At 38.4% G+C, this 18,446-nt stretch overlaps 1 long non-coding RNA gene across 1 annotated transcript in view; it reads right to left on the reverse strand.

Annotated features, from left to right (window-relative positions):
- Positions 1-4,129: 4,129 nt before the first annotated feature.
- LOC125089800 (uncharacterized) overlaps positions 4,130-18,446 on the reverse strand; it is a 30,227-nt gene continuing 15,910 nt past the window's right edge. The window contains exons 3-5 of the long non-coding RNA XR_007124066.1: positions 15,826-15,837; positions 7,365-7,371; positions 4,130-4,143 (exon numbers count right to left, since the gene is read on the reverse strand). This is a non-coding gene — a long non-coding RNA (uncharacterized LOC125089800). The remainder of the gene's footprint in view (positions 4,144-7,364; positions 7,372-15,825; positions 15,838-18,446) is intronic.

Below are 18,446 nucleotides of genomic sequence, written 5' to 3' on the forward strand. Positions count from 1 at the left end.
GACCCATAACCAGTAAGGAGATTGAAACAGTCATCAAAAATCTCCAAACAAACAAAAGCCCAGGGCCAGACGGCTTCCCGGGGGAATTCTACCAAACATTTAAAGAAGAACTAATTCCTATTCTCCTGAAACTGTTCCAAAAAATAGAAATAGAAGGAAAACTTTCAAACTCATTTTATGAGGCCAGCATCACCTTGATCCCAAAACCAGACAAGGATCCCAACAAAAAAGAGAACTACAGACCAATATCCTTGATGAACACAGATGCAAAAATTCTCGCCAAAATACTAGCCAATAGGATTCAACAGTACGTTAAAAGGATTATTCACCACGACCAAGTGGGATTTATTCCAGGGCTGCAAGGTTGGTTCAACATCCGCAAATCAATCAATGTGATACAACACATTAATAAAAGAAAGAACAAGAACCATATGATACTCTCCATAGATGCTGAAAAAGCATTTGACAAAGTACAGCATCCCTTCCTGATCAAAACTCTTCAAAGTGTAGGGATAGACGGCACATACCTCAATATTATCAAAGCCATCTATGAAAAACCCACCGCAAATATCATTCTCAATGGAGAAAAACTGAAAGCTTTTCCGCTAAGGTCAGGAACACGGCAGGGATGTCCGTTATCACCACTGCTATTCAACATAGTACTAGAAGTCCTAGCCTCAGCAATCAGACAACAAAAGGAAATTAAAGGCATCCAAATCGGCAAAGAAGAAGTCAAACTATCACTCTTTGCAGATGATATGATACTATATGTGGAAAACCCAAAAGACTCCACTCCAAAACTGCTAGAACTTGTACAGGAATTCAGTAAAGTGTCAGGATATAAAATCAATGCACAGAAATCAGTTGCACTTCTCTACACCAACAACAAGAGAGAAGAAAGAGAAATTAAGGAGTCCATCCCATTTACAATTGCACCCAAAACTATAAGATAACTAGGAATAAACCTAACCAAAGAGACTAAGAATCTATACTCAGAAAACTATAAAGTACTCATGAAAGAAATTGAGGAAGACACAAAGAAATGGAAAAATGTTCCATGCTCCTGGATTGGAAGAATAAATATTGTGAAAATGTCTATGCTACCTAAAGCAATCTACACATTTAATGCAATTCCTATCAAAGTAACATCCATTTTTTTCAAAGAAATGGAACAAATAATCCTAAAATTTATATGGAACCAGAAAAGACCTCGAATAGCCAAAGGAATATTGAAAAAGAAAGCCAAAGTTGGTGGCATCACAATTCCGGACTTCAAGCTCTATTACAAAGCTGTCATCATCAAGACAGCATGGTACTGGCACAAAAACAGACACATAGATCAATGGAACAGAATAGAGAGCCCAGAAATGGACCCTCAACTCTATGGTCAACTCATCTTCGACAAAGCAGGAAAGAATGTCCACTGGAAAAAAGACAGCCTCTTCAATAAATGGTGTTGGGAAAATTGGATAGCCACATGCAGAAAAATGAAATTGGATCATTTCCTTACACCACACACGAAAATAGACTCAAAATGGATGAAGGATCTCAATGTGAGAAAGGAATCCATCAAAATTCTCGAGGAGAACACAGGCAGCAACCTCTTCGACGTCAGCCACAGCAACATCTTCCTAGGAACGTCACCAAAGGCAAGGGAAGCAAGGGCAAAAATGAACTTTTGGGATTTTATCAAGATCAAAAGCTTTTGCACAGCAAAGGAAACAGTGAACAAAACCAAAAGACAACTGACAGAATGGGAGAAGATATTTGCAAATGACATATCAGATAAAGGGCTAGTGTCCAAAATCTATAAAGAACTTAGCAAACTCAACACCCAAAGAACAAATAATCCAATCAAGAAATGGGCAGAGGACATGAACAGACATTTCTGCAAAGAAGACATCCAGATGGCCAACAGACACATGAAAAAGTGCTCCATATCACTCGGCATCAGGGAAATACAAATCAAAACCACCATGAGATATCACCTCACACCAGTCAGAATGGCTAAAATTAACAAGTCAGGAAATGACAGATGCTGGCGAGGATGCGGAGAAAGGGGAACCCTCCTACACTGTTGGTGGGAATGCAAGCTGGTGCAACCACTCTGGAAAACAGCATGGAGGTTCCTCAAAATGTTGAAAATAGAACTACCCTATGACCCAGCAATTGCACTGCTGGGTATTTACCCTAAAGATACAAACGTAGTGATCCGAAGGGGCACGTGCACCCGAATGTTAATAGCAGCAATGTCTACAATAGCCAAACTATGGGAAGAACCTAGATGTCCATCTACAGACGAATGGATAAAGAAGATGTGGTATATATACACAATGGAATACTATGCAGCCATCAAAAGAAATGAAATCTTGCCATTTGCGACGACGTGGATGGAACTAGAGGGTATCATGCTTAGCGAAATAAGTCAATCGGAGAAAGACAACTATCATATGATCTCCCTGATATGAGGGAGAGGAGATGCAACATGGGGGTTGAGGGGGTAGGAGAAGAATAAATGAAACAAGATGGGATTGGGAGGGAGACAAACCATAAGTGACTCTTAATCTCACAAAACAAACTGAGGGTTGATGGGGGGAGGGGGTTGGGAGAGGGGGGTGGGGTTATGGATATTGGGGAGGGTATGTGCTATGGTGAGTGCTGTGAAGTGTGTAAACCTGGCGATTCGCAGACCTGTACCCCTGGGGATAAAAATATATGTTTATAAAGCTGTAAAAAAAAAAAAAAAAAAAAAGAAAGGATGAATACTCAAGTTTTGTAGCAACATGGACGGGACTGGAAGAGATTATGCTGAGTGAAATAAGTCAAGCAGAGAGAGTCAATTATCATATGGTTTCACTTATTTGTGGAGCATAACAAATAGCATGGAGGTCAAGGGGAGATGGAGAGGAGAAGGGAGTTGAGGGAAATTGGAAGGGGAGGTGAACCATGAGAGACTATGTACTCTGAAAAACGATCTGAGAATTTTGAAGGGGTGGGGGGTGGGAGGTTGGGGGCACCAGGTGGTGGGTATTGTAGAGGGCACGGATTGCATGGAGCACTGGGTGTGGTGCAAAAATAATGAATACTGTTATGCTGAAAAAATAAAAAATTAATTAAAAAAAATTTCCTTACTACCTATAGCCCATTGACAAGCCCTTAAAATAGGCAGAGTGATATTCCTCTAGGAACTCAGCTGCCTCAATGTTAATACCTTGCTAAGAGCAAAAGGCTATCTTACGCCCAACTCCCAAGATCCTGTAAGTCTACCTTAATATGTAGAAATTCCCTTGGAAACTTCCTTTATCTCTACCTCCCAAGATACATGTTGGCAATCTTCCCCCAAGCATATGACCCACCGACATATATCTGAAGGATCTCATGACTAAAATTTTATTAGATAGTAAAAAGTGACCTTTTTCAAAAATACCTAGCCCCCTCAAGGTCCTGGAAACCTTGCTTCCAAAATTCTTTAGATACTTATGCTATCCCTAACCCCCTTGCAATTTGTAATTATATAATGGACCACTCCTTATGACTTCAGGGCAGCTCTTTCTGCCCAGAGGTCCTGTTCCTGTGCTTTCATAAAACCACCTTTTTGTACCAAAGATGTCTCAAGAATTATTTCTTGGTCATTGGCTTCGAACCCTAACATCTTTCTTATAGCACCTCAACTTTGAAAAAAATAAATTGCTATTTTCCATTAAAATCATCCACTGTCTTCGTAGAATTCTGATTCTGATGCTCTATCAGTAAATACTCATCTCCAAATAGACCCATGATCTCCAATTTTTATCTCCTCTTATACTTGTTACTCTTACTATTATTATTATTTTTATGGTAAGTAAGTGCAATATTGGGAGGGGGTGTTTTCTCACAATAACCAGACACAATGATGAATGTATCACACCTGCATGACTGACAGGCAGATGAAACCCAGGAAGTGAGTTACTACACCCTACTCAATCATACCATTTCGAATCTCCAACTGACATCTAGCACACAGCAGCTTCTAGTGGTTCTCCCAAACAGAACAGTAATCCTGAATGTTATAAATAGGTTGTTTGGTCAAAATATTGACAACCTAATTGAAAAATATATATCCTACTGTTTCACTGTTTGCTAGCCAGTGAAATGAGACAGAAACTCCAAGGAATCATGGAAGGCTTCATATGACCTGCCACTTTGACTTATGTAACTGCATTACCCCTGTGAATGAAAGTCCTTGTTTATTTTTAGTTTCTTATTTTTCCCCATCAATTTGGTCTATGAGGCAGCTGTAAACAACAAATGTGGAGAAGACAAAAAAAGTTGTTAAAACTTTCTCAGCTTAAGTTTTCATCTGGGTTCTTCTTAAAGAGACAGAAAAGACAATTCTCAATGTATGTATCTTTACCTTGCCTCAAAGCCACACAATAGAGCAGGGGGCTTCCTACAGTGGGAAAGAAAATATTCAAGCTGCTGGGGAACACAATCAACGTTTTTAATAGGCTGGGGTTTGGGGAGTGTCCTTCCCATCTGCCATCCTGATGGATTAATGATTAATAATTAATTATCTTATGTATATTACCAAAGTGCAGTTGGTTGACTACTTGCTTTTGTCACTGTAGAACATATAATGAGCACTACTTTGGGCAAAGTACTGGAGAAGATCCAAACCTGAATGAAAATGAAAGACAGGAATACTCATTGAGTGCCCACATTGAGTGCCATACCAAGTGGGGTCTGTGCAGCAGCCCAGACACATTACTCAACTTATCGAAGCTTTGGCTTCCTCCTGTTAACTGGGGATAAACTGTTTTACTTCAGATCTTATCATCAGACAAACACTAGTACAACCCTCCTAATATAGCCTCTAGCTCAGTATTTCTCAATCTTTAACTCATGGCTAACTAACCTTAAGCCTTACATTTTTCTTTTATAACATCACTCTGTATCTGAAATTAATAATCTTAATTTCTTTGGGCTTGGCTTCTCCCCCCAAAACTTCTTCTTCTTCTTTTTTTTTTTTTAGATTTTATTTATTTATTTGACAGATAGGGATCACAAGTAGGCAGAGAGGCAGGCACAGACAGAGAGAAGGAAGCAGGCTCCCTGCTGAGCAAAGAGCCCGATGCGGGGCTCGATCCCAGGACCCTGAGATCATGACCTGAGCTGAAGGCAGAGGCTTAACCCACTGAGCCACCCAGGCACCACCAAAACTTCTTATACATATTATTCTGTAGTAGACTACCAAATATCTATTCTTCTAATGAGCACTACTTGAGTTTGTAGAGAAAATGTAACATGCTTCATTAAAACAAAACAAAACAAAAAAAGCCAAACAAAAATACTACACTTAAGGAGATTTCCTGGAAGTCCCTTCCCACCACTCCTGTTTGCATTGTATTATCCATGACTTAGTTACACACTCCTGCCTAACTGAATGAAGTATGAGATGTGGGACAGCAGACAGAATATTTGGTGGTCACCACTTTTTTTTTTTCATACTAACTGATACAAAAGGTTTTAACTTTTTCTTGAATAAACAATTGTTACATGCATTTTACTACAGTAAAGGAAAAAAAATGGCCAAAGTAAAAAAAAAAAAAAAGGAAGAAGTATTGAAACTTGAGACCCCCTAAAGAGAAATTATATTTTCTTAAGAGAAGTAAATATAAAGAAAAGAGAAGGCTTTCGGAAAGACACTCGCTCTCTCTCTTGCATTGCATATAGAATGTGTACATAATGCCTGGAAACACATCAACATCCTTTGCTTTTTGCTGTGAGTCAACTAAAAGGAAGACAATTTTGATTACGAGAGATGTTGATCCTGACCTCAGTGGCCATAGAACCACAGATGTCAGCTCCCCTCCAGAATGCACGCTGTAAGAGTGGTAAGCCTACATTTATTTAAACTACCAGTTTTTTGAAGTTGAAACTGTTCCTAATGAATGCACTCAGTCCTTAGGGCTGTGTTGGATCTCGAACAAACTTCCAGTTCCAGAAACTGGAGTTCCAGCCTCGTTTACTCTTTTCTTTTTCTGAATTCTCTCAGTCAAGATGCCTAACTCTCTGCCTGTTGATAAATTTAAAAAGTCCAAATAAGTAAGAAAACGGATCTGATTCTTGGTCTCCCACAACCTACAGAGTTTAACAGAGGACATCCTCAGAGTTGGCCTAGTGCCATAGGAAAGGACTGAATAGACCATTGGATCTCAGAGCCTCATATAATGAAGCCCTATATGGTTATCTAATCCAGGGTTTTTCAAACCTGGTTACATACAGAGTATGCTAAGGAGGGAGAGGGAGAGAGAAAGAGAGAGAGACACAAAGAGATAGATTTCCTGGCTTCTCTCCACAGCAACAGAATTTGTGGTAGGAGGAGATAGTTGATGGCAGGCAGTCTGAAAGAAGATACAAATTTATTTTTACATAAACCTTTCCAGCTGGATCAGTGATTTCCAAGGTCAGTTTCTTTTTTTTTTCTTTTCTTTTTTTTCTTTTAAAGATTTTATTTATTTATTTGACAGAGAGAGAGAGAGAACACAAGTAGGCAGAGAGGCAGGCAGAGAGACAGGAGGAAGCAGGCTCCCTGCTGAGCAGAGAGCCCGATGCGGGACTCGATCCCAGGACTCCGAGATCATGACCTGAGCTGAAGGCAGCGGCTTAACCCACTGAGCCACCCAGGCGACCCCCAACGTCAGTTTCTTACCTGGAGGAATTTCGGCCTCAATAAGGGAAATGACTCCCTGAGGGTCAGAGCCAGTGACCCAACGGATGGCAGAATCAACATTGCAATCCTGTCTCCAGGCTGCCCATCCCAAATTCATTTCCTGGAGCAACTGCCTAGTGAGGTCCTTGGACATATTTCTTTCTGGTTCCTTCTCTATGTGACCCCCTGACAACTGAATATTAGGCAACCTCTTTGCACATCCCCCATGAGTTTCTCATATGCACACACTGAGACTCATTTTTCTACTCACACCCTATAAACAGAAAGTAAACAGAGGAGGAAAAAAATAGGGAAAAATGTTCACACCCACTATGGGAAGTATAGATCTCATTCGTTCCTTTTAGGTGAGTAACGTAAGGCTCAAGAAGTTTAAGAAAATTACTTAAATTCACAAAGCTCCGGAATAACAGAGCTAGGATTACAAATAATCTGAATGCCTTCAACCTCCATGTTCTTTGTCAATACTGTGCAGCTACTGATGATAGAATGGCTTGTTGCACATGTTGTTTAAAGTAATGAAGGACAATTGAAACAGGGATCTGAAATCCAAAACAGTCCTGACATTTTTATTTGAAGGTATCCCAAAGCCAACTAAGGCCTAAGCGTTAGAGTAAGATTTTAGAGTTAGTTTGTCCAAATATAAATTATATACTGCTTTTCTTCAGTAACATTTGCATTGAGCTTGTGGGAAAAAAAAAAAAAAAACAACTAGAAAAAGCAGAAGTTCCATATTGATGTTGTTTTCAGGGTCTCTAATTTAGTTTCTATCTCAAAATCTCCCCTCCCCTCCACTGTAGACCACGGTCCTTCCAACTGCAGAGAATTTATATCAAAGCAGGATGATTGGAAAAGACACTGTACCTTAGGTAGTGATTCCAGATTCTTTCCAAATGAAAATGTTCAAATATGAATTTCTATATAGAACAAATACGCCAGGGGCAGGAATAAGACAGGACAATCAATGAAGAGAAACATCTTCCTAAGCCTCATCTGACAGTGTTACACAGTTGTCAATCCCCTCTAGTCCTCCAGAGGATCATGGAATTATTTGATGAATGAATCTTGATTTCCCAGCCCCCAAAGAGAGTCAACCTCTGTGATCTCCAAGGCTCTGTAAGGGGAGGTATATGACCTACCCATGTCATATGGGAGACTTCCATCTCTAGCTCCGGATGGTACCACAAAACCTACCCAGAGACCCTGATTCTACTCTTGTTCTCCTAAAACTCTTTCCACAGAAGCAAGACTTTAAAAAGGTGAATCAGATCGGATAATTTTTCTTCTCATTTAGCCCTTGAAACTTCCTTTGCCCTCTTACCTAGTATCCCACCTGTTTCTTATGCTCTGGCACGCTGACTTTCTCTGGTATTCAACACACCAATGTGGCCCTATCTTCTCTCCTCCTGCTATTCTCTCTTCCAGGAAAGTTCTTCCCAGATCTTTCCATGGCTGATTTCTCATCCTTAGGTCTCTGATCCCAAGTTTGTGTCTCAGGGGGACCATTCCTATCTACCTCACATCTTCCCTTTAAAAAAAAATTCTTATAAAAATGCATAAAACAAAAAAAATGTTATCTATAGTTAATAATATAGTTTAGTAGTAAGTATATTCACATTGTTGCAACAATGATCTCCAGAATGTTCTCATCTTGCAAAACTGAACCTCTATACCCATTAAACAGCAATTCCCCATTTCATTCTCTCTTCAGCCATTGGAAACCACCATTCTACTTTCTGTTTCTAGGTGTTTGACTATTCCTGATAACTCACATAAATGGAATGATATAGTTATTTGTCTTTTCCTGACTCATTTATTTCACTTAGTGTTAGTTCTGAAAGTTCATCTTTGCTGTAGCATGTGTCAGAATTCCCTTCCAATTTAAGGTTGAATAATATTCAACTCTATGTATAGACCATATTTTGTTCATCCATTCATCTGTCAGTGGACATCTAGGTTACTTCCACCTTCTGGCTATTGTGAACAATGCCGATATGAACATAGGTATACAAATACCTCTTGGAGAACATGCTTTCAATTCTTTACGCCCAGAAGTGAGCTGCTCAATCATAATGTTGTTCTAATTTTTTAAGGAACTACCATACTGTTTTCCACAACGGCAACACCATTTTATATTCCCACCAACAGTGCACGAGGTTTTACATTTACCCACATCCTTGCCTATGCTTGTTATTTTCTGTTTTTGTGAGAAAAGCCATTCCAGTGGATGTGAGGTGATATCTCTTTATGATTTTGATTTTGATTTCCTTAGTGATTAGTGATGTTGAGGTTCTTTTTCTATACTTGCTGGCCACACGTATATCTTCTTTGGAGAAATGTCTACCCAAGTCCTTTTTAATAATTTTTTTTAATGTCCCATGTTTAACCTGCATTTGGTAAATGTAGGTTGTTTACAATGTTCTCTTATTATAATTATTGATGAAAAATACCATTGTACATAAATATTGATTGACAGTTCTGATTTTCCCCTCAGGAAAACTTTTCCAGGAGCATAACTACAATTACTAGGTCAAGATGTATGAACATTTTATAAGCTTTTGATTCATGCTCCCACAGCTTTCCAGAAGTGATACACCAATTTACACTCCCACTAGCAGGGCATAAAGGAAATAATTCCACTTTAAGGACACAGGAGTGTTATGTGCAAGACTGAAAAAATAAAAATAAAGTTACTAATTTGAAAGTTATATGTCCTTTTATCTTGTCTTGACTCACTAGAATATCTCTGCCTTTTGCTCTGTGTAAACTGCCTTTATTAACTCTGATAATGGGGAGAATGTAATGCTAAAAGTCTTCCAAAAAGCCAAAATTCATACATCAGTCTTTTCTGTGCTTTTTCTCAATTATTTAGACACAGTTTCCAAAGAAAATACTGGGGTTCAACTATATCATCCCTTGGAAGATAGTAATGACAGATACCTTCTCAATTGAACATGAGGGCTCTCTGGTCTTGGAATAGGTCAAAGCCAAAGACAGACTAATTATGAGGCAATTCTGAGAACTTATGGAGAATCTGAATGCTACTGATTAATATTCTTCAGCAGTTTAGGATTTGAAACTGTGTTTGTAGCATACTTTCAAATATTGTTGTAGAATTTCCTGTGGCATTATGGGAGGGATTCAAAACCAGCTATAGACAAGTCAGTGATACTAAAATATAACTTTTCTTTTAATGTCTATAAAAGTAATTCATGGTTATTTCACTATTCTCTTGGTTGTCATAATGTCTTATGTAGCAGTTAGTTTTCAGCCAAGGCATTAAAGAGCTCTACTCACTCTATTTCTCCATCTGTAAAATGTGATATTTGAACTGCATTCATGATTCTCAAACTGAGTTCCTCAAAGTCACAAAGGTGCTGCCATATAGTAGTTGATTATATTCTGGGGTGGGTGTGGGTGATCTATGTAAGATCTCATAAACTACAAAATCTTTTTTTTTTTTTTTTAACAGCAAGAATCTTGGACTCGACTAGGTATGTTTCTAACTCTGAGTCTATGGCTCTACCCTTTCCTTTCCACAGCTCATTACACTTAGCAGCTAATGTTCATGGTAGCTATAGGCAATAGAGAAAAGATTAATTTCTAGTTAGTTACTGTTCTTTTTTTTTCCTTTTGAACTCTAATACATATATTCACAATACTATTACTTGTGTAACTCATATGACACCAGAGGCTTTCTGGCCCCTTTTGGATTGATCTATCAACTAAAACCACTCTTTTAATATCTATAGAATCCAAAGCTCTGTAGTAGGTAGACTTCAGCAAATATATGTTGGGGAGAGAATGGGGAAGGGTAGAGAGATGCTTTCCCTTGATCACTCTGTTTCTGTACCAGCATCTGTATTCTCTCTGTTCTGAAAAATATCAAATGAAATCATTTCCTCAGATCCCTTAAAAATCCTTTTTCACAGAAGGCATTGTATAGTGTAATGCACTTTATGGAATATAGAAGAATGGGCTTCTGCTGGGATTGTGGGAGTGGGGACATAATAGGAAATTGGCTTACATCACAACCATAACAACTTCAAAATCCACATTAAATAGATGATCTTTAAAATAGACTTTGGTTAACCCACCATGAAAAAATTTAAACTATGTTTCAGTCATAATTGCCTACTTCATAACCTCTCAAGATGTCATTCTTTTACTCACTTTTCCTATTTCTCTTTTCCTCACTCCCACACGGACTGCCAGGGAGTGAGTAGAGCCTTCTTAGTGAATAAGGAGGAACCATTCATTTCTCTGACACTCCTTTTGCTACAATCTGCTCCAGGCCCACCTTCCTATACCTAAACCCAGCAGCACAAAGGGAATTTCCATGTAACAGGATCCACTCTCCTATAAAACATTTTGATTGAAAGTAATTATGTTGTCTTTATTTTATGGTTTTTTTTTCTGTATGAAATTCTTTGAGGAAGACCCATATAGGATAATACCCATAATCACCTGAGTCACGTGGGTACTATTTTATATGAGTCACATTTCCAGTATGTAGAATTTTGTGCTTCTTGTGATTTAAATGTTTTGTTTCAAATAGTTTTTCAAAGGTATTTTGCCCTTCAGTGACCCAATGTTTCTTTTAATAATGCTCTTCTCTGATCTCAAATGATTCAGTGTCTTAAGTGGGCATTCAACCTCTATGTCAAATCCATTTGTAAAACCTTTATTAAGTTTAACAGCAAAGTCGCCTAAGTTTGGCTTGGCTAATCTATCAATTTAAGGCTCATTAAGATAAGGAATGACAAAGCTGGAAGAGAATGCCTCCCTTTTCTTTGAAAATACTTATAAAATCAAGCACTCAGCTGTTTCCTCATTGTATGCTACTTTGGAAATGTCAGGCGAGTTTGAACTGTCAAAGCCATCAAAAATACTGCTGAATTGCAAAGGAAACAATGACTACCTAGGGAAAACAGTACATCGTAGGACCCAGGAGTCTGCTTTTCCCATAAGAAGGGAAGTAAATTTTGAAAGGGCAAAGTTGGAACCAACTGATTTCATTTGACATCTGCAGAAGACTTCTCAATTGTGGGGCCATGTGATGAGGAACAATACATTCATTGCGAGAACATAACTGTCTTGTAATGACTTCCCTTGTTTCTAGGGAATCTGTGTTTTCACTGCATCTTACCCACCTCTGCCAGTTTTATTTTCCTTAACAAATCAGAAGACTTCTTGTCTTTCCTCAAAACCTTCAATCAACTTTGGGCAGTGAGTTGCTCTGCTATGGTGATATGGTATAAAGAAGATGGACATCTGAGTGATATAAAATCAAGTTCTGAAGTATGGAGGTAATTGTATCCAGGGATCCTTAGAAAAATTACCCAGGTGCTCTGAGGGTCTAGAATTCTTCTGAAAGCAGAGCCTGAGATAAGGACTTAGTTCTCATTGTAGACAACTAGGGATCAACACTACTGGCTGCTTTTGAGGTACTATGTGGGATGTGTCATTCTGAAGGATAACATATAAAAGTGTTTGTTCATGACTCCTATTCTCCATTGGTAGACACTGGCCACTAGGCATGTCAATCCCTTATATGTTTGGACTGTCCAATGCATCACCTAAGGAAGTTGCCAAGAATTTGGGGAGAAGCCCTAAAGTATTAAAACATAGATATAAAGGATGTGCCTGGGTGGCTCGGTCATTAGGCATCTGCCTTCAGCTCAGTCCAGGGTCCTGGGATTGAGCCCCGCATCGGGCTCCCTGCTCTGCGGGGATTCTGCTTTTCCCTTCTTCCATTCCCCCTGCTGTGTTCCCTCTCTCGTTGTGTCTCTGTCAAATACATAAATAAAATCTTTTAAAAAATAGATATAAGGCAAAGACTTTAGAAGTAGCACTCTCCTAACCCATATGATCTGTCTGCTATGGTTGTAGCTTGAAATCAGGGGCTGGTTTGAGACTGGTGACACAGATTATCAATGTGGCTGCTAGAGTATATCTTAATATCATATCCATTGTAAAGACAATGAGAAGCCATCTATCACTGTGGGACTTGGAAGTGGCTTGTGCCAAGTATTCACATAGTGAATTATACATGAAGGTGGATAAGTAAAAAGTTGTTAACCTGATAGAGGTAAAGGTATGAACAGAGCATTCAAATTCCTCTGCTGGATAACAACAGTTACATTTCCTTCCATAACTCTTTCTAGCCTCTTTCATGTCATCTTTGCTCTAGCCATATGAATCTATTAAAAGCCCAGGGTCTTTCTCCTTGTCAATATCTGTGGGTCCAACCTCTAGAGCTCTCAATCTCATTGGACCCAGTGGAGTGAGGAGAGTAGATAGTTCCTAATTCTGTCTTTTCCATAACCTCATTCATTGTCCAAACACTTAGAAATCTCATCTTGTTAATATCAAAGTTCTAAATATAAATACAAATACTAAATACAAATTCAATGGTCATTTTCCATTTGATTTCATGAATAGTTGGTTGAATTTGATGTAATTGGCTGCATCTTCTTTAAATGTCCTCATCTCCACTCTATGAGTCTCTTTATTTTCATCTCACTACTCTGTTTTCTTTCAGACTTATTTCTTTTGCCTACTTCTAAATAGTATGTTGGCCAACTTTCCATCTTTGGCTCTCAATACTTCTATGAAAGTCCTTTCTTAGACAACACGGGGAAAGTAGATATCATCTGGTCTGCTGATAAGTTGGAGATTTCACTCTCAACTGCCCCATTCTGACAACAATGCACTGAATCAACTAAGCAAAATGTTTTATTTTATCCATATATGTTTCTAGCAAAAGTGAAATATGTCGCAAAACAATCCAGATTTTCTGCTTCTCAAGAAAAAATGAGACAACCTGGCAAAGACAACAAAGCAAAGACAACAGGCAAAACCTGTACACACCAACTGGCTGCAATTGACTGACAGTCTTCTACCTTTAGACCAGCGAGCTCCTAAAATATGAACACGTATCCAGCTCCCCCCGCCCATGTATGCATTTGTCAGGCTCCATGCCTAACCTAACACAACTTTAAATAGGATGGCAAAGAATAGAAAACAAGACAATCTTCTGTATAATAATCTTCAGTTTACCATTTTATCTTCATTTTTTTCACCCTCAAAGTCAATATTGTTAATTAGTCCTTCTTTAAGCTCTGATTATCCTTGGATTCCTTCCCTTCCTCTTTTCGGCCTAACTTTCCATGTAATACTGAAATTCTTTCTTCATGATCTCCTTCCCTTGCTGCTATCCTAATACTACATTCTTACAGTTTGGAATTCCTTAAAGTTTCATTTTTGGAAAATCTATCTATCTATCTATCTATCTATCCAATATCTATCTATCTATCTATCTGCCATCTATCCATCATCATCTATTTCATTTGTGGCTAACACTTGCAGACAGCCTGGATTAGTGAAAAGAGCACTAGATTTGGGGTGACAGATTGTGTGTCCTAATCTTTCCTGAGCCAGCAAATAAAGACCTTTGGAAATCACTTCACTTCACTGGCTCTTTTTGAATGTAGAACCTAATGTTGAACTAGATTATTTTGAAGGACTGTTTTGGCTAAATTGTTCTAATTTGTCTGCCTTTCTTGCCTAGAAAAGCTCAGTTCTCCAGTGGGAAGATCTCCTAAGTAAATTCTGACCAGATTTATAGTGCAATTTATTGTGCTTTTGACAACCTTATGTAACTTTACATTTTCCTTCTTAATACCCTCTTTTAGTGTGTATTGACAGTTCAGTTATTTTTGACAAACACTTATACTCTAGTAAATATAACTGGGCTGATATGCTTTTTCAAAAACTCCTCTCCCCCCACATATGCCTGAGGGAAATTTTCTCAGAAGTGAAATAGTGGGTCTCCAAGGAATTGGAGTTACACTGTAGCAAACATTTTCTTTTCTTTTCTTTTCTTTTCTTTTCTTTTTTTTTTTAAACAGAGTTTAGAATAAGCTAACAACTGCCTTTTTCTTCCCGGTTTTTCCATAAGTCAGTCCCAGCATCTGAGTTTATAACCAATGGCACTGACTCTCCTTGCCTTTCAACTCTCATTTAGGATAAGTTGATGTTTGTGGAAAGAAGGTGGTAGAAATGGCCCTCCAAAGTTTAAAAAATTTCATGCAACATGCCTACCGCAAACTAGGTATATGCAAATTTTATCACTGAATCCTCAGTGAATCCTCAGTGAATCCCCTACCACTGCTCTTGATGTTTATATCTTTAGTTCTATTTTACTCAATGACTACTGAGGTCCATTGCCAAGTTACATAACTTCTGTTCCCCAAATTTAGTAATGTTCATCTCCACATTTTGTGAAGATTGAGTCCTATAAATGGCATGGGTTGAAGAACATATACCAGTTGTGGACTTGGTAGCTCCGTTAATTTCCATGGGGTTCACTTTCTCCAGGAGATACAATAAGGCATTTGGGAAAGAAGATCTTTCATTCTACTTCTGTCTCTCTTTAGTGTTCTCTGATTTTAGCATATTATTTCAGGGGATGGATTCTCCTCTGGCAAGTAAGGAAGATTCATGCCTTTATTTCCTATTAATCCTGAAGTTCTGTGATTTATTCCCTCAAGTTTTATGAAGTAATTACTTGCAAGAGCTCTTCCTTGTATGAACTGTAATAAAAATGACTTAAGAAAAACGGTTAGTCCTTGCATAAAATTATGCAGAAATTAAATTAAAAGGCAGGACATCTGTTCATTTCACATCAAGCCTTTGAGGAGTAACCAAAGAGCTGTAGAGATTGTGATGATAAAGAAAATTGAGGCACATTTTGATTTCTATAATCGACCTTTCTTGTCTCCATGCTACGGGTCTCTCCATTCCCTATTTTCTGCGTGATCTGGGCCAAAAGTTCTAATTGTGACACAGGGATTTCCATGATCTGATGAATCAACTGACTCAAGGGTGATCTTCGCCTCTTCAAGCAGACTTATTAAGGAGAATAGAGAGAAATGTGTGGTTATGTAATGCAAAAATAATGAAATATAATAACTTTCATTTATTAAGAGCTTCATTTACGTTAGGAGCGGTATTTATATTTACAGTCATTATTTCAGTAAGTCCTCAAAATAAACCAGAACAGAATGACGTAAGTCCAAAGTACTGGTTTGAACCATGGAACCATCCTTTACAGAAAAGTTCTTCTGTGTTTATTATGGGCATTAGGATCTAACGCTTACTGAGTACCTATTTTATGTTAAATAGTGTATCAGGTGTCTTTCTGACCTAATTTATCTTTCTAAATCTGAGACAATCCTATGAGGTATGGTTTACCAGTCACTGTTTTCTAGACTAGAAATGTAAGACTCAGAAATTAAATCATCAGTTTAAGGTCACATGGTAATGAAGCACTGATGGGATTAAAAAGTAATAAATAATTATATCTCTTGCCTCTTCAATTTCAGAATTAGACACAGGTTTCCAGTGCTTTCCATTTAGGGGTTGAATATCTCTTCAACATGAGAACATGAGGACATAGGGAGACTTTTCTCTAATAAAGGACACAGAAACACTTGCTCTTATGATTATGTTACATAATTTTCAGACAGACCAAAAAAAAAAGTATAATGATCAGAACCTATTTATGGAACAGATGTAATTTGTAAGGAAGTAAAGACAAACACAAAACTGCTACTGTATTTTAATATTTAAAGATGTGTGTGTGTGTGTGTGTGTGTGTGTATTTATTTATATATAATCAGTTTAGTTTCCTTATAGGTTTCTTTGTTTTCCTCCAGAATGGAAGGGGGAATTTGGCTTATAGTTTTTTTGTTGCTTTTTGGTCTTTCATTTTAAAGATTTTATTTATTTATTGTAGAGAGAGAGAGAGAGAGAGAGAGTGGGAAGAGCAGTGGGAGAGGGAGAGAGAATCTGTGGCAGACTCTGTGCTAGATACAGAGCCTGACATGGGGTTCGATCTCACAACTGTGAGATCATGACCTGACCTGAAGCCAAGAGTCAGATGTTTAACTCCCTGAGTCACCCAGGCACCCTCGGGCTCATAGTTTTTGTCAAACAATTTTCCTCCAGGTCAGAAAACCAATCATAGAGGAGGAGGCAACGTTTCTTGGGAGCACATAAACCAATTTAACAAGGATTTTAGAATCCCTTCCCTTCCATGAATGTAGTCTTCAGAAGGAAACACGGGTATACCAAGGCAACTAAAATGGCAGAGTAGAGAGAGAGAGAGGATGGGGGAAGGAGAATTACTTCAGTAAAGAAAGTTTACCTGCTAAGAACCCTTTGAGTTCAGGGAATGAACTGGCAATGGTCACTGTCAAAGGATTAATAAAGAAGGCATCTGGTGGGGACAGGTGGCAGCTCAGCAGAAAGGGAAATGGAGACTTTTGGTATCAGAAAAAGAAAACACAAATCAAAGCTCTCAATTCCACTCTTCCATTAAAAAAAAAACTATTTGCTGTGTATTAATGATAACATTCCCATGTTTGGTGAGAAGGGGGATTATGTAAGGCTTTAGCCTCCATAGGTTATCCTTATATAAAATTTTGTTAAAGAAAAAGATGTCATCAAAAGTGTAGATTCATAATCCAATGCTATATATAGTAGTCATTCCTAGGAGTGTTGGGAGGAGAAATGTCACATTAAGTAGAAATTTTCAGAAACTGTGAAGAAAAAAACGGACAAAGGATGCTGGAACAAGTTTCCCCTCATCAGCGAACCATGAGAGAGAAAGGCGCTTCCCTTTCCAGAAACACACTATCTCCTGAGAGGCTAAGAAGATCCTTGCTGTTTACTGGCCCAGAGGGGAACAAAACCTCTGAGGTCCCTTAGGCTTTACCATGGCTGAAAGGAAGTTCCCCAGGGTTGTCCCAGCCCCTTTTTCCTGATGATACCCTCTTCAAGTAAAATTTGGATCATAAGTTTATCTATCACTTCAGTTACTTGATGCTGGAAGTGTAACAGATAAATAAATTAAAACACAGATATATATAAATAAATAGAAGTCAATTGAAATATAATGATGGGGGTGGGGGTATGGACAACATAAAGTTTGTTTTTACTTGGCATCAAGTTTGTGATGGTGTTATTGGGGGTCAAGAGAGATGTCCTTGAAATGAGTATCCTGCAGCGTTCATAAACTTTGTTTTGCTAATACTTGCCCTTATATTTTAATGCCAGACCAAGATAAATGTGTCCCAGCTCTAAGGATTGCTGGGAGATCTCAGGAGCTCTTTCAAATGTGCTTGCTATTTTGTTTTGTTTTTCTCTTTTTCATTACCTGCTTGAACATGGATATCAAAAACTAACAGTAGACCAAATGCAAAATATACAGACATATTTGCAGTGTCTAATGGGGCATCTATGCTTCTGTTATAGTTGCTGCTTCCTCGGGAAATTCTCACATGCACTGGGGGTCTTACACATGGTCAGGATAGCCTTAGACTCAGCCTGGGTCTTTGGAGTTGAAATCCTCTCTAGAGACATATGCGATAGCTCTCTGTTGCAAGAGGATGTCTGGCAGAGCCAGACACTACATTCTGGCTGTTGAAACCTTCACTGAGGCCTCAGAGGGCTTCGGTGTATGGGAGCATATACAAGCTTCCGTCTTCAAAGGATGGTGTCCCGGACCCAGGTCCTATGCTTGAATGTTAGTTCTGTTCTTGAACAGAGAGTTTGTTCCCCTTTCAAACAGATAAATAGTGAATAGGAACTTTAGAAGGTTGTAGGAACTCATGTGAGAAGGACTCTGATCACCACTGAGGTGTAATTAAAATGCTTGACTCTTCTTAAG

Source organism: Lutra lutra, chromosome 17 (assembly GCF_902655055.1).
Source record: "Lutra lutra chromosome 17, mLutLut1.2, whole genome shotgun sequence".
In the NCBI taxonomy this organism is placed as follows: Eukaryota; Metazoa; Chordata; class Mammalia; order Carnivora; family Mustelidae; genus Lutra; species Lutra lutra.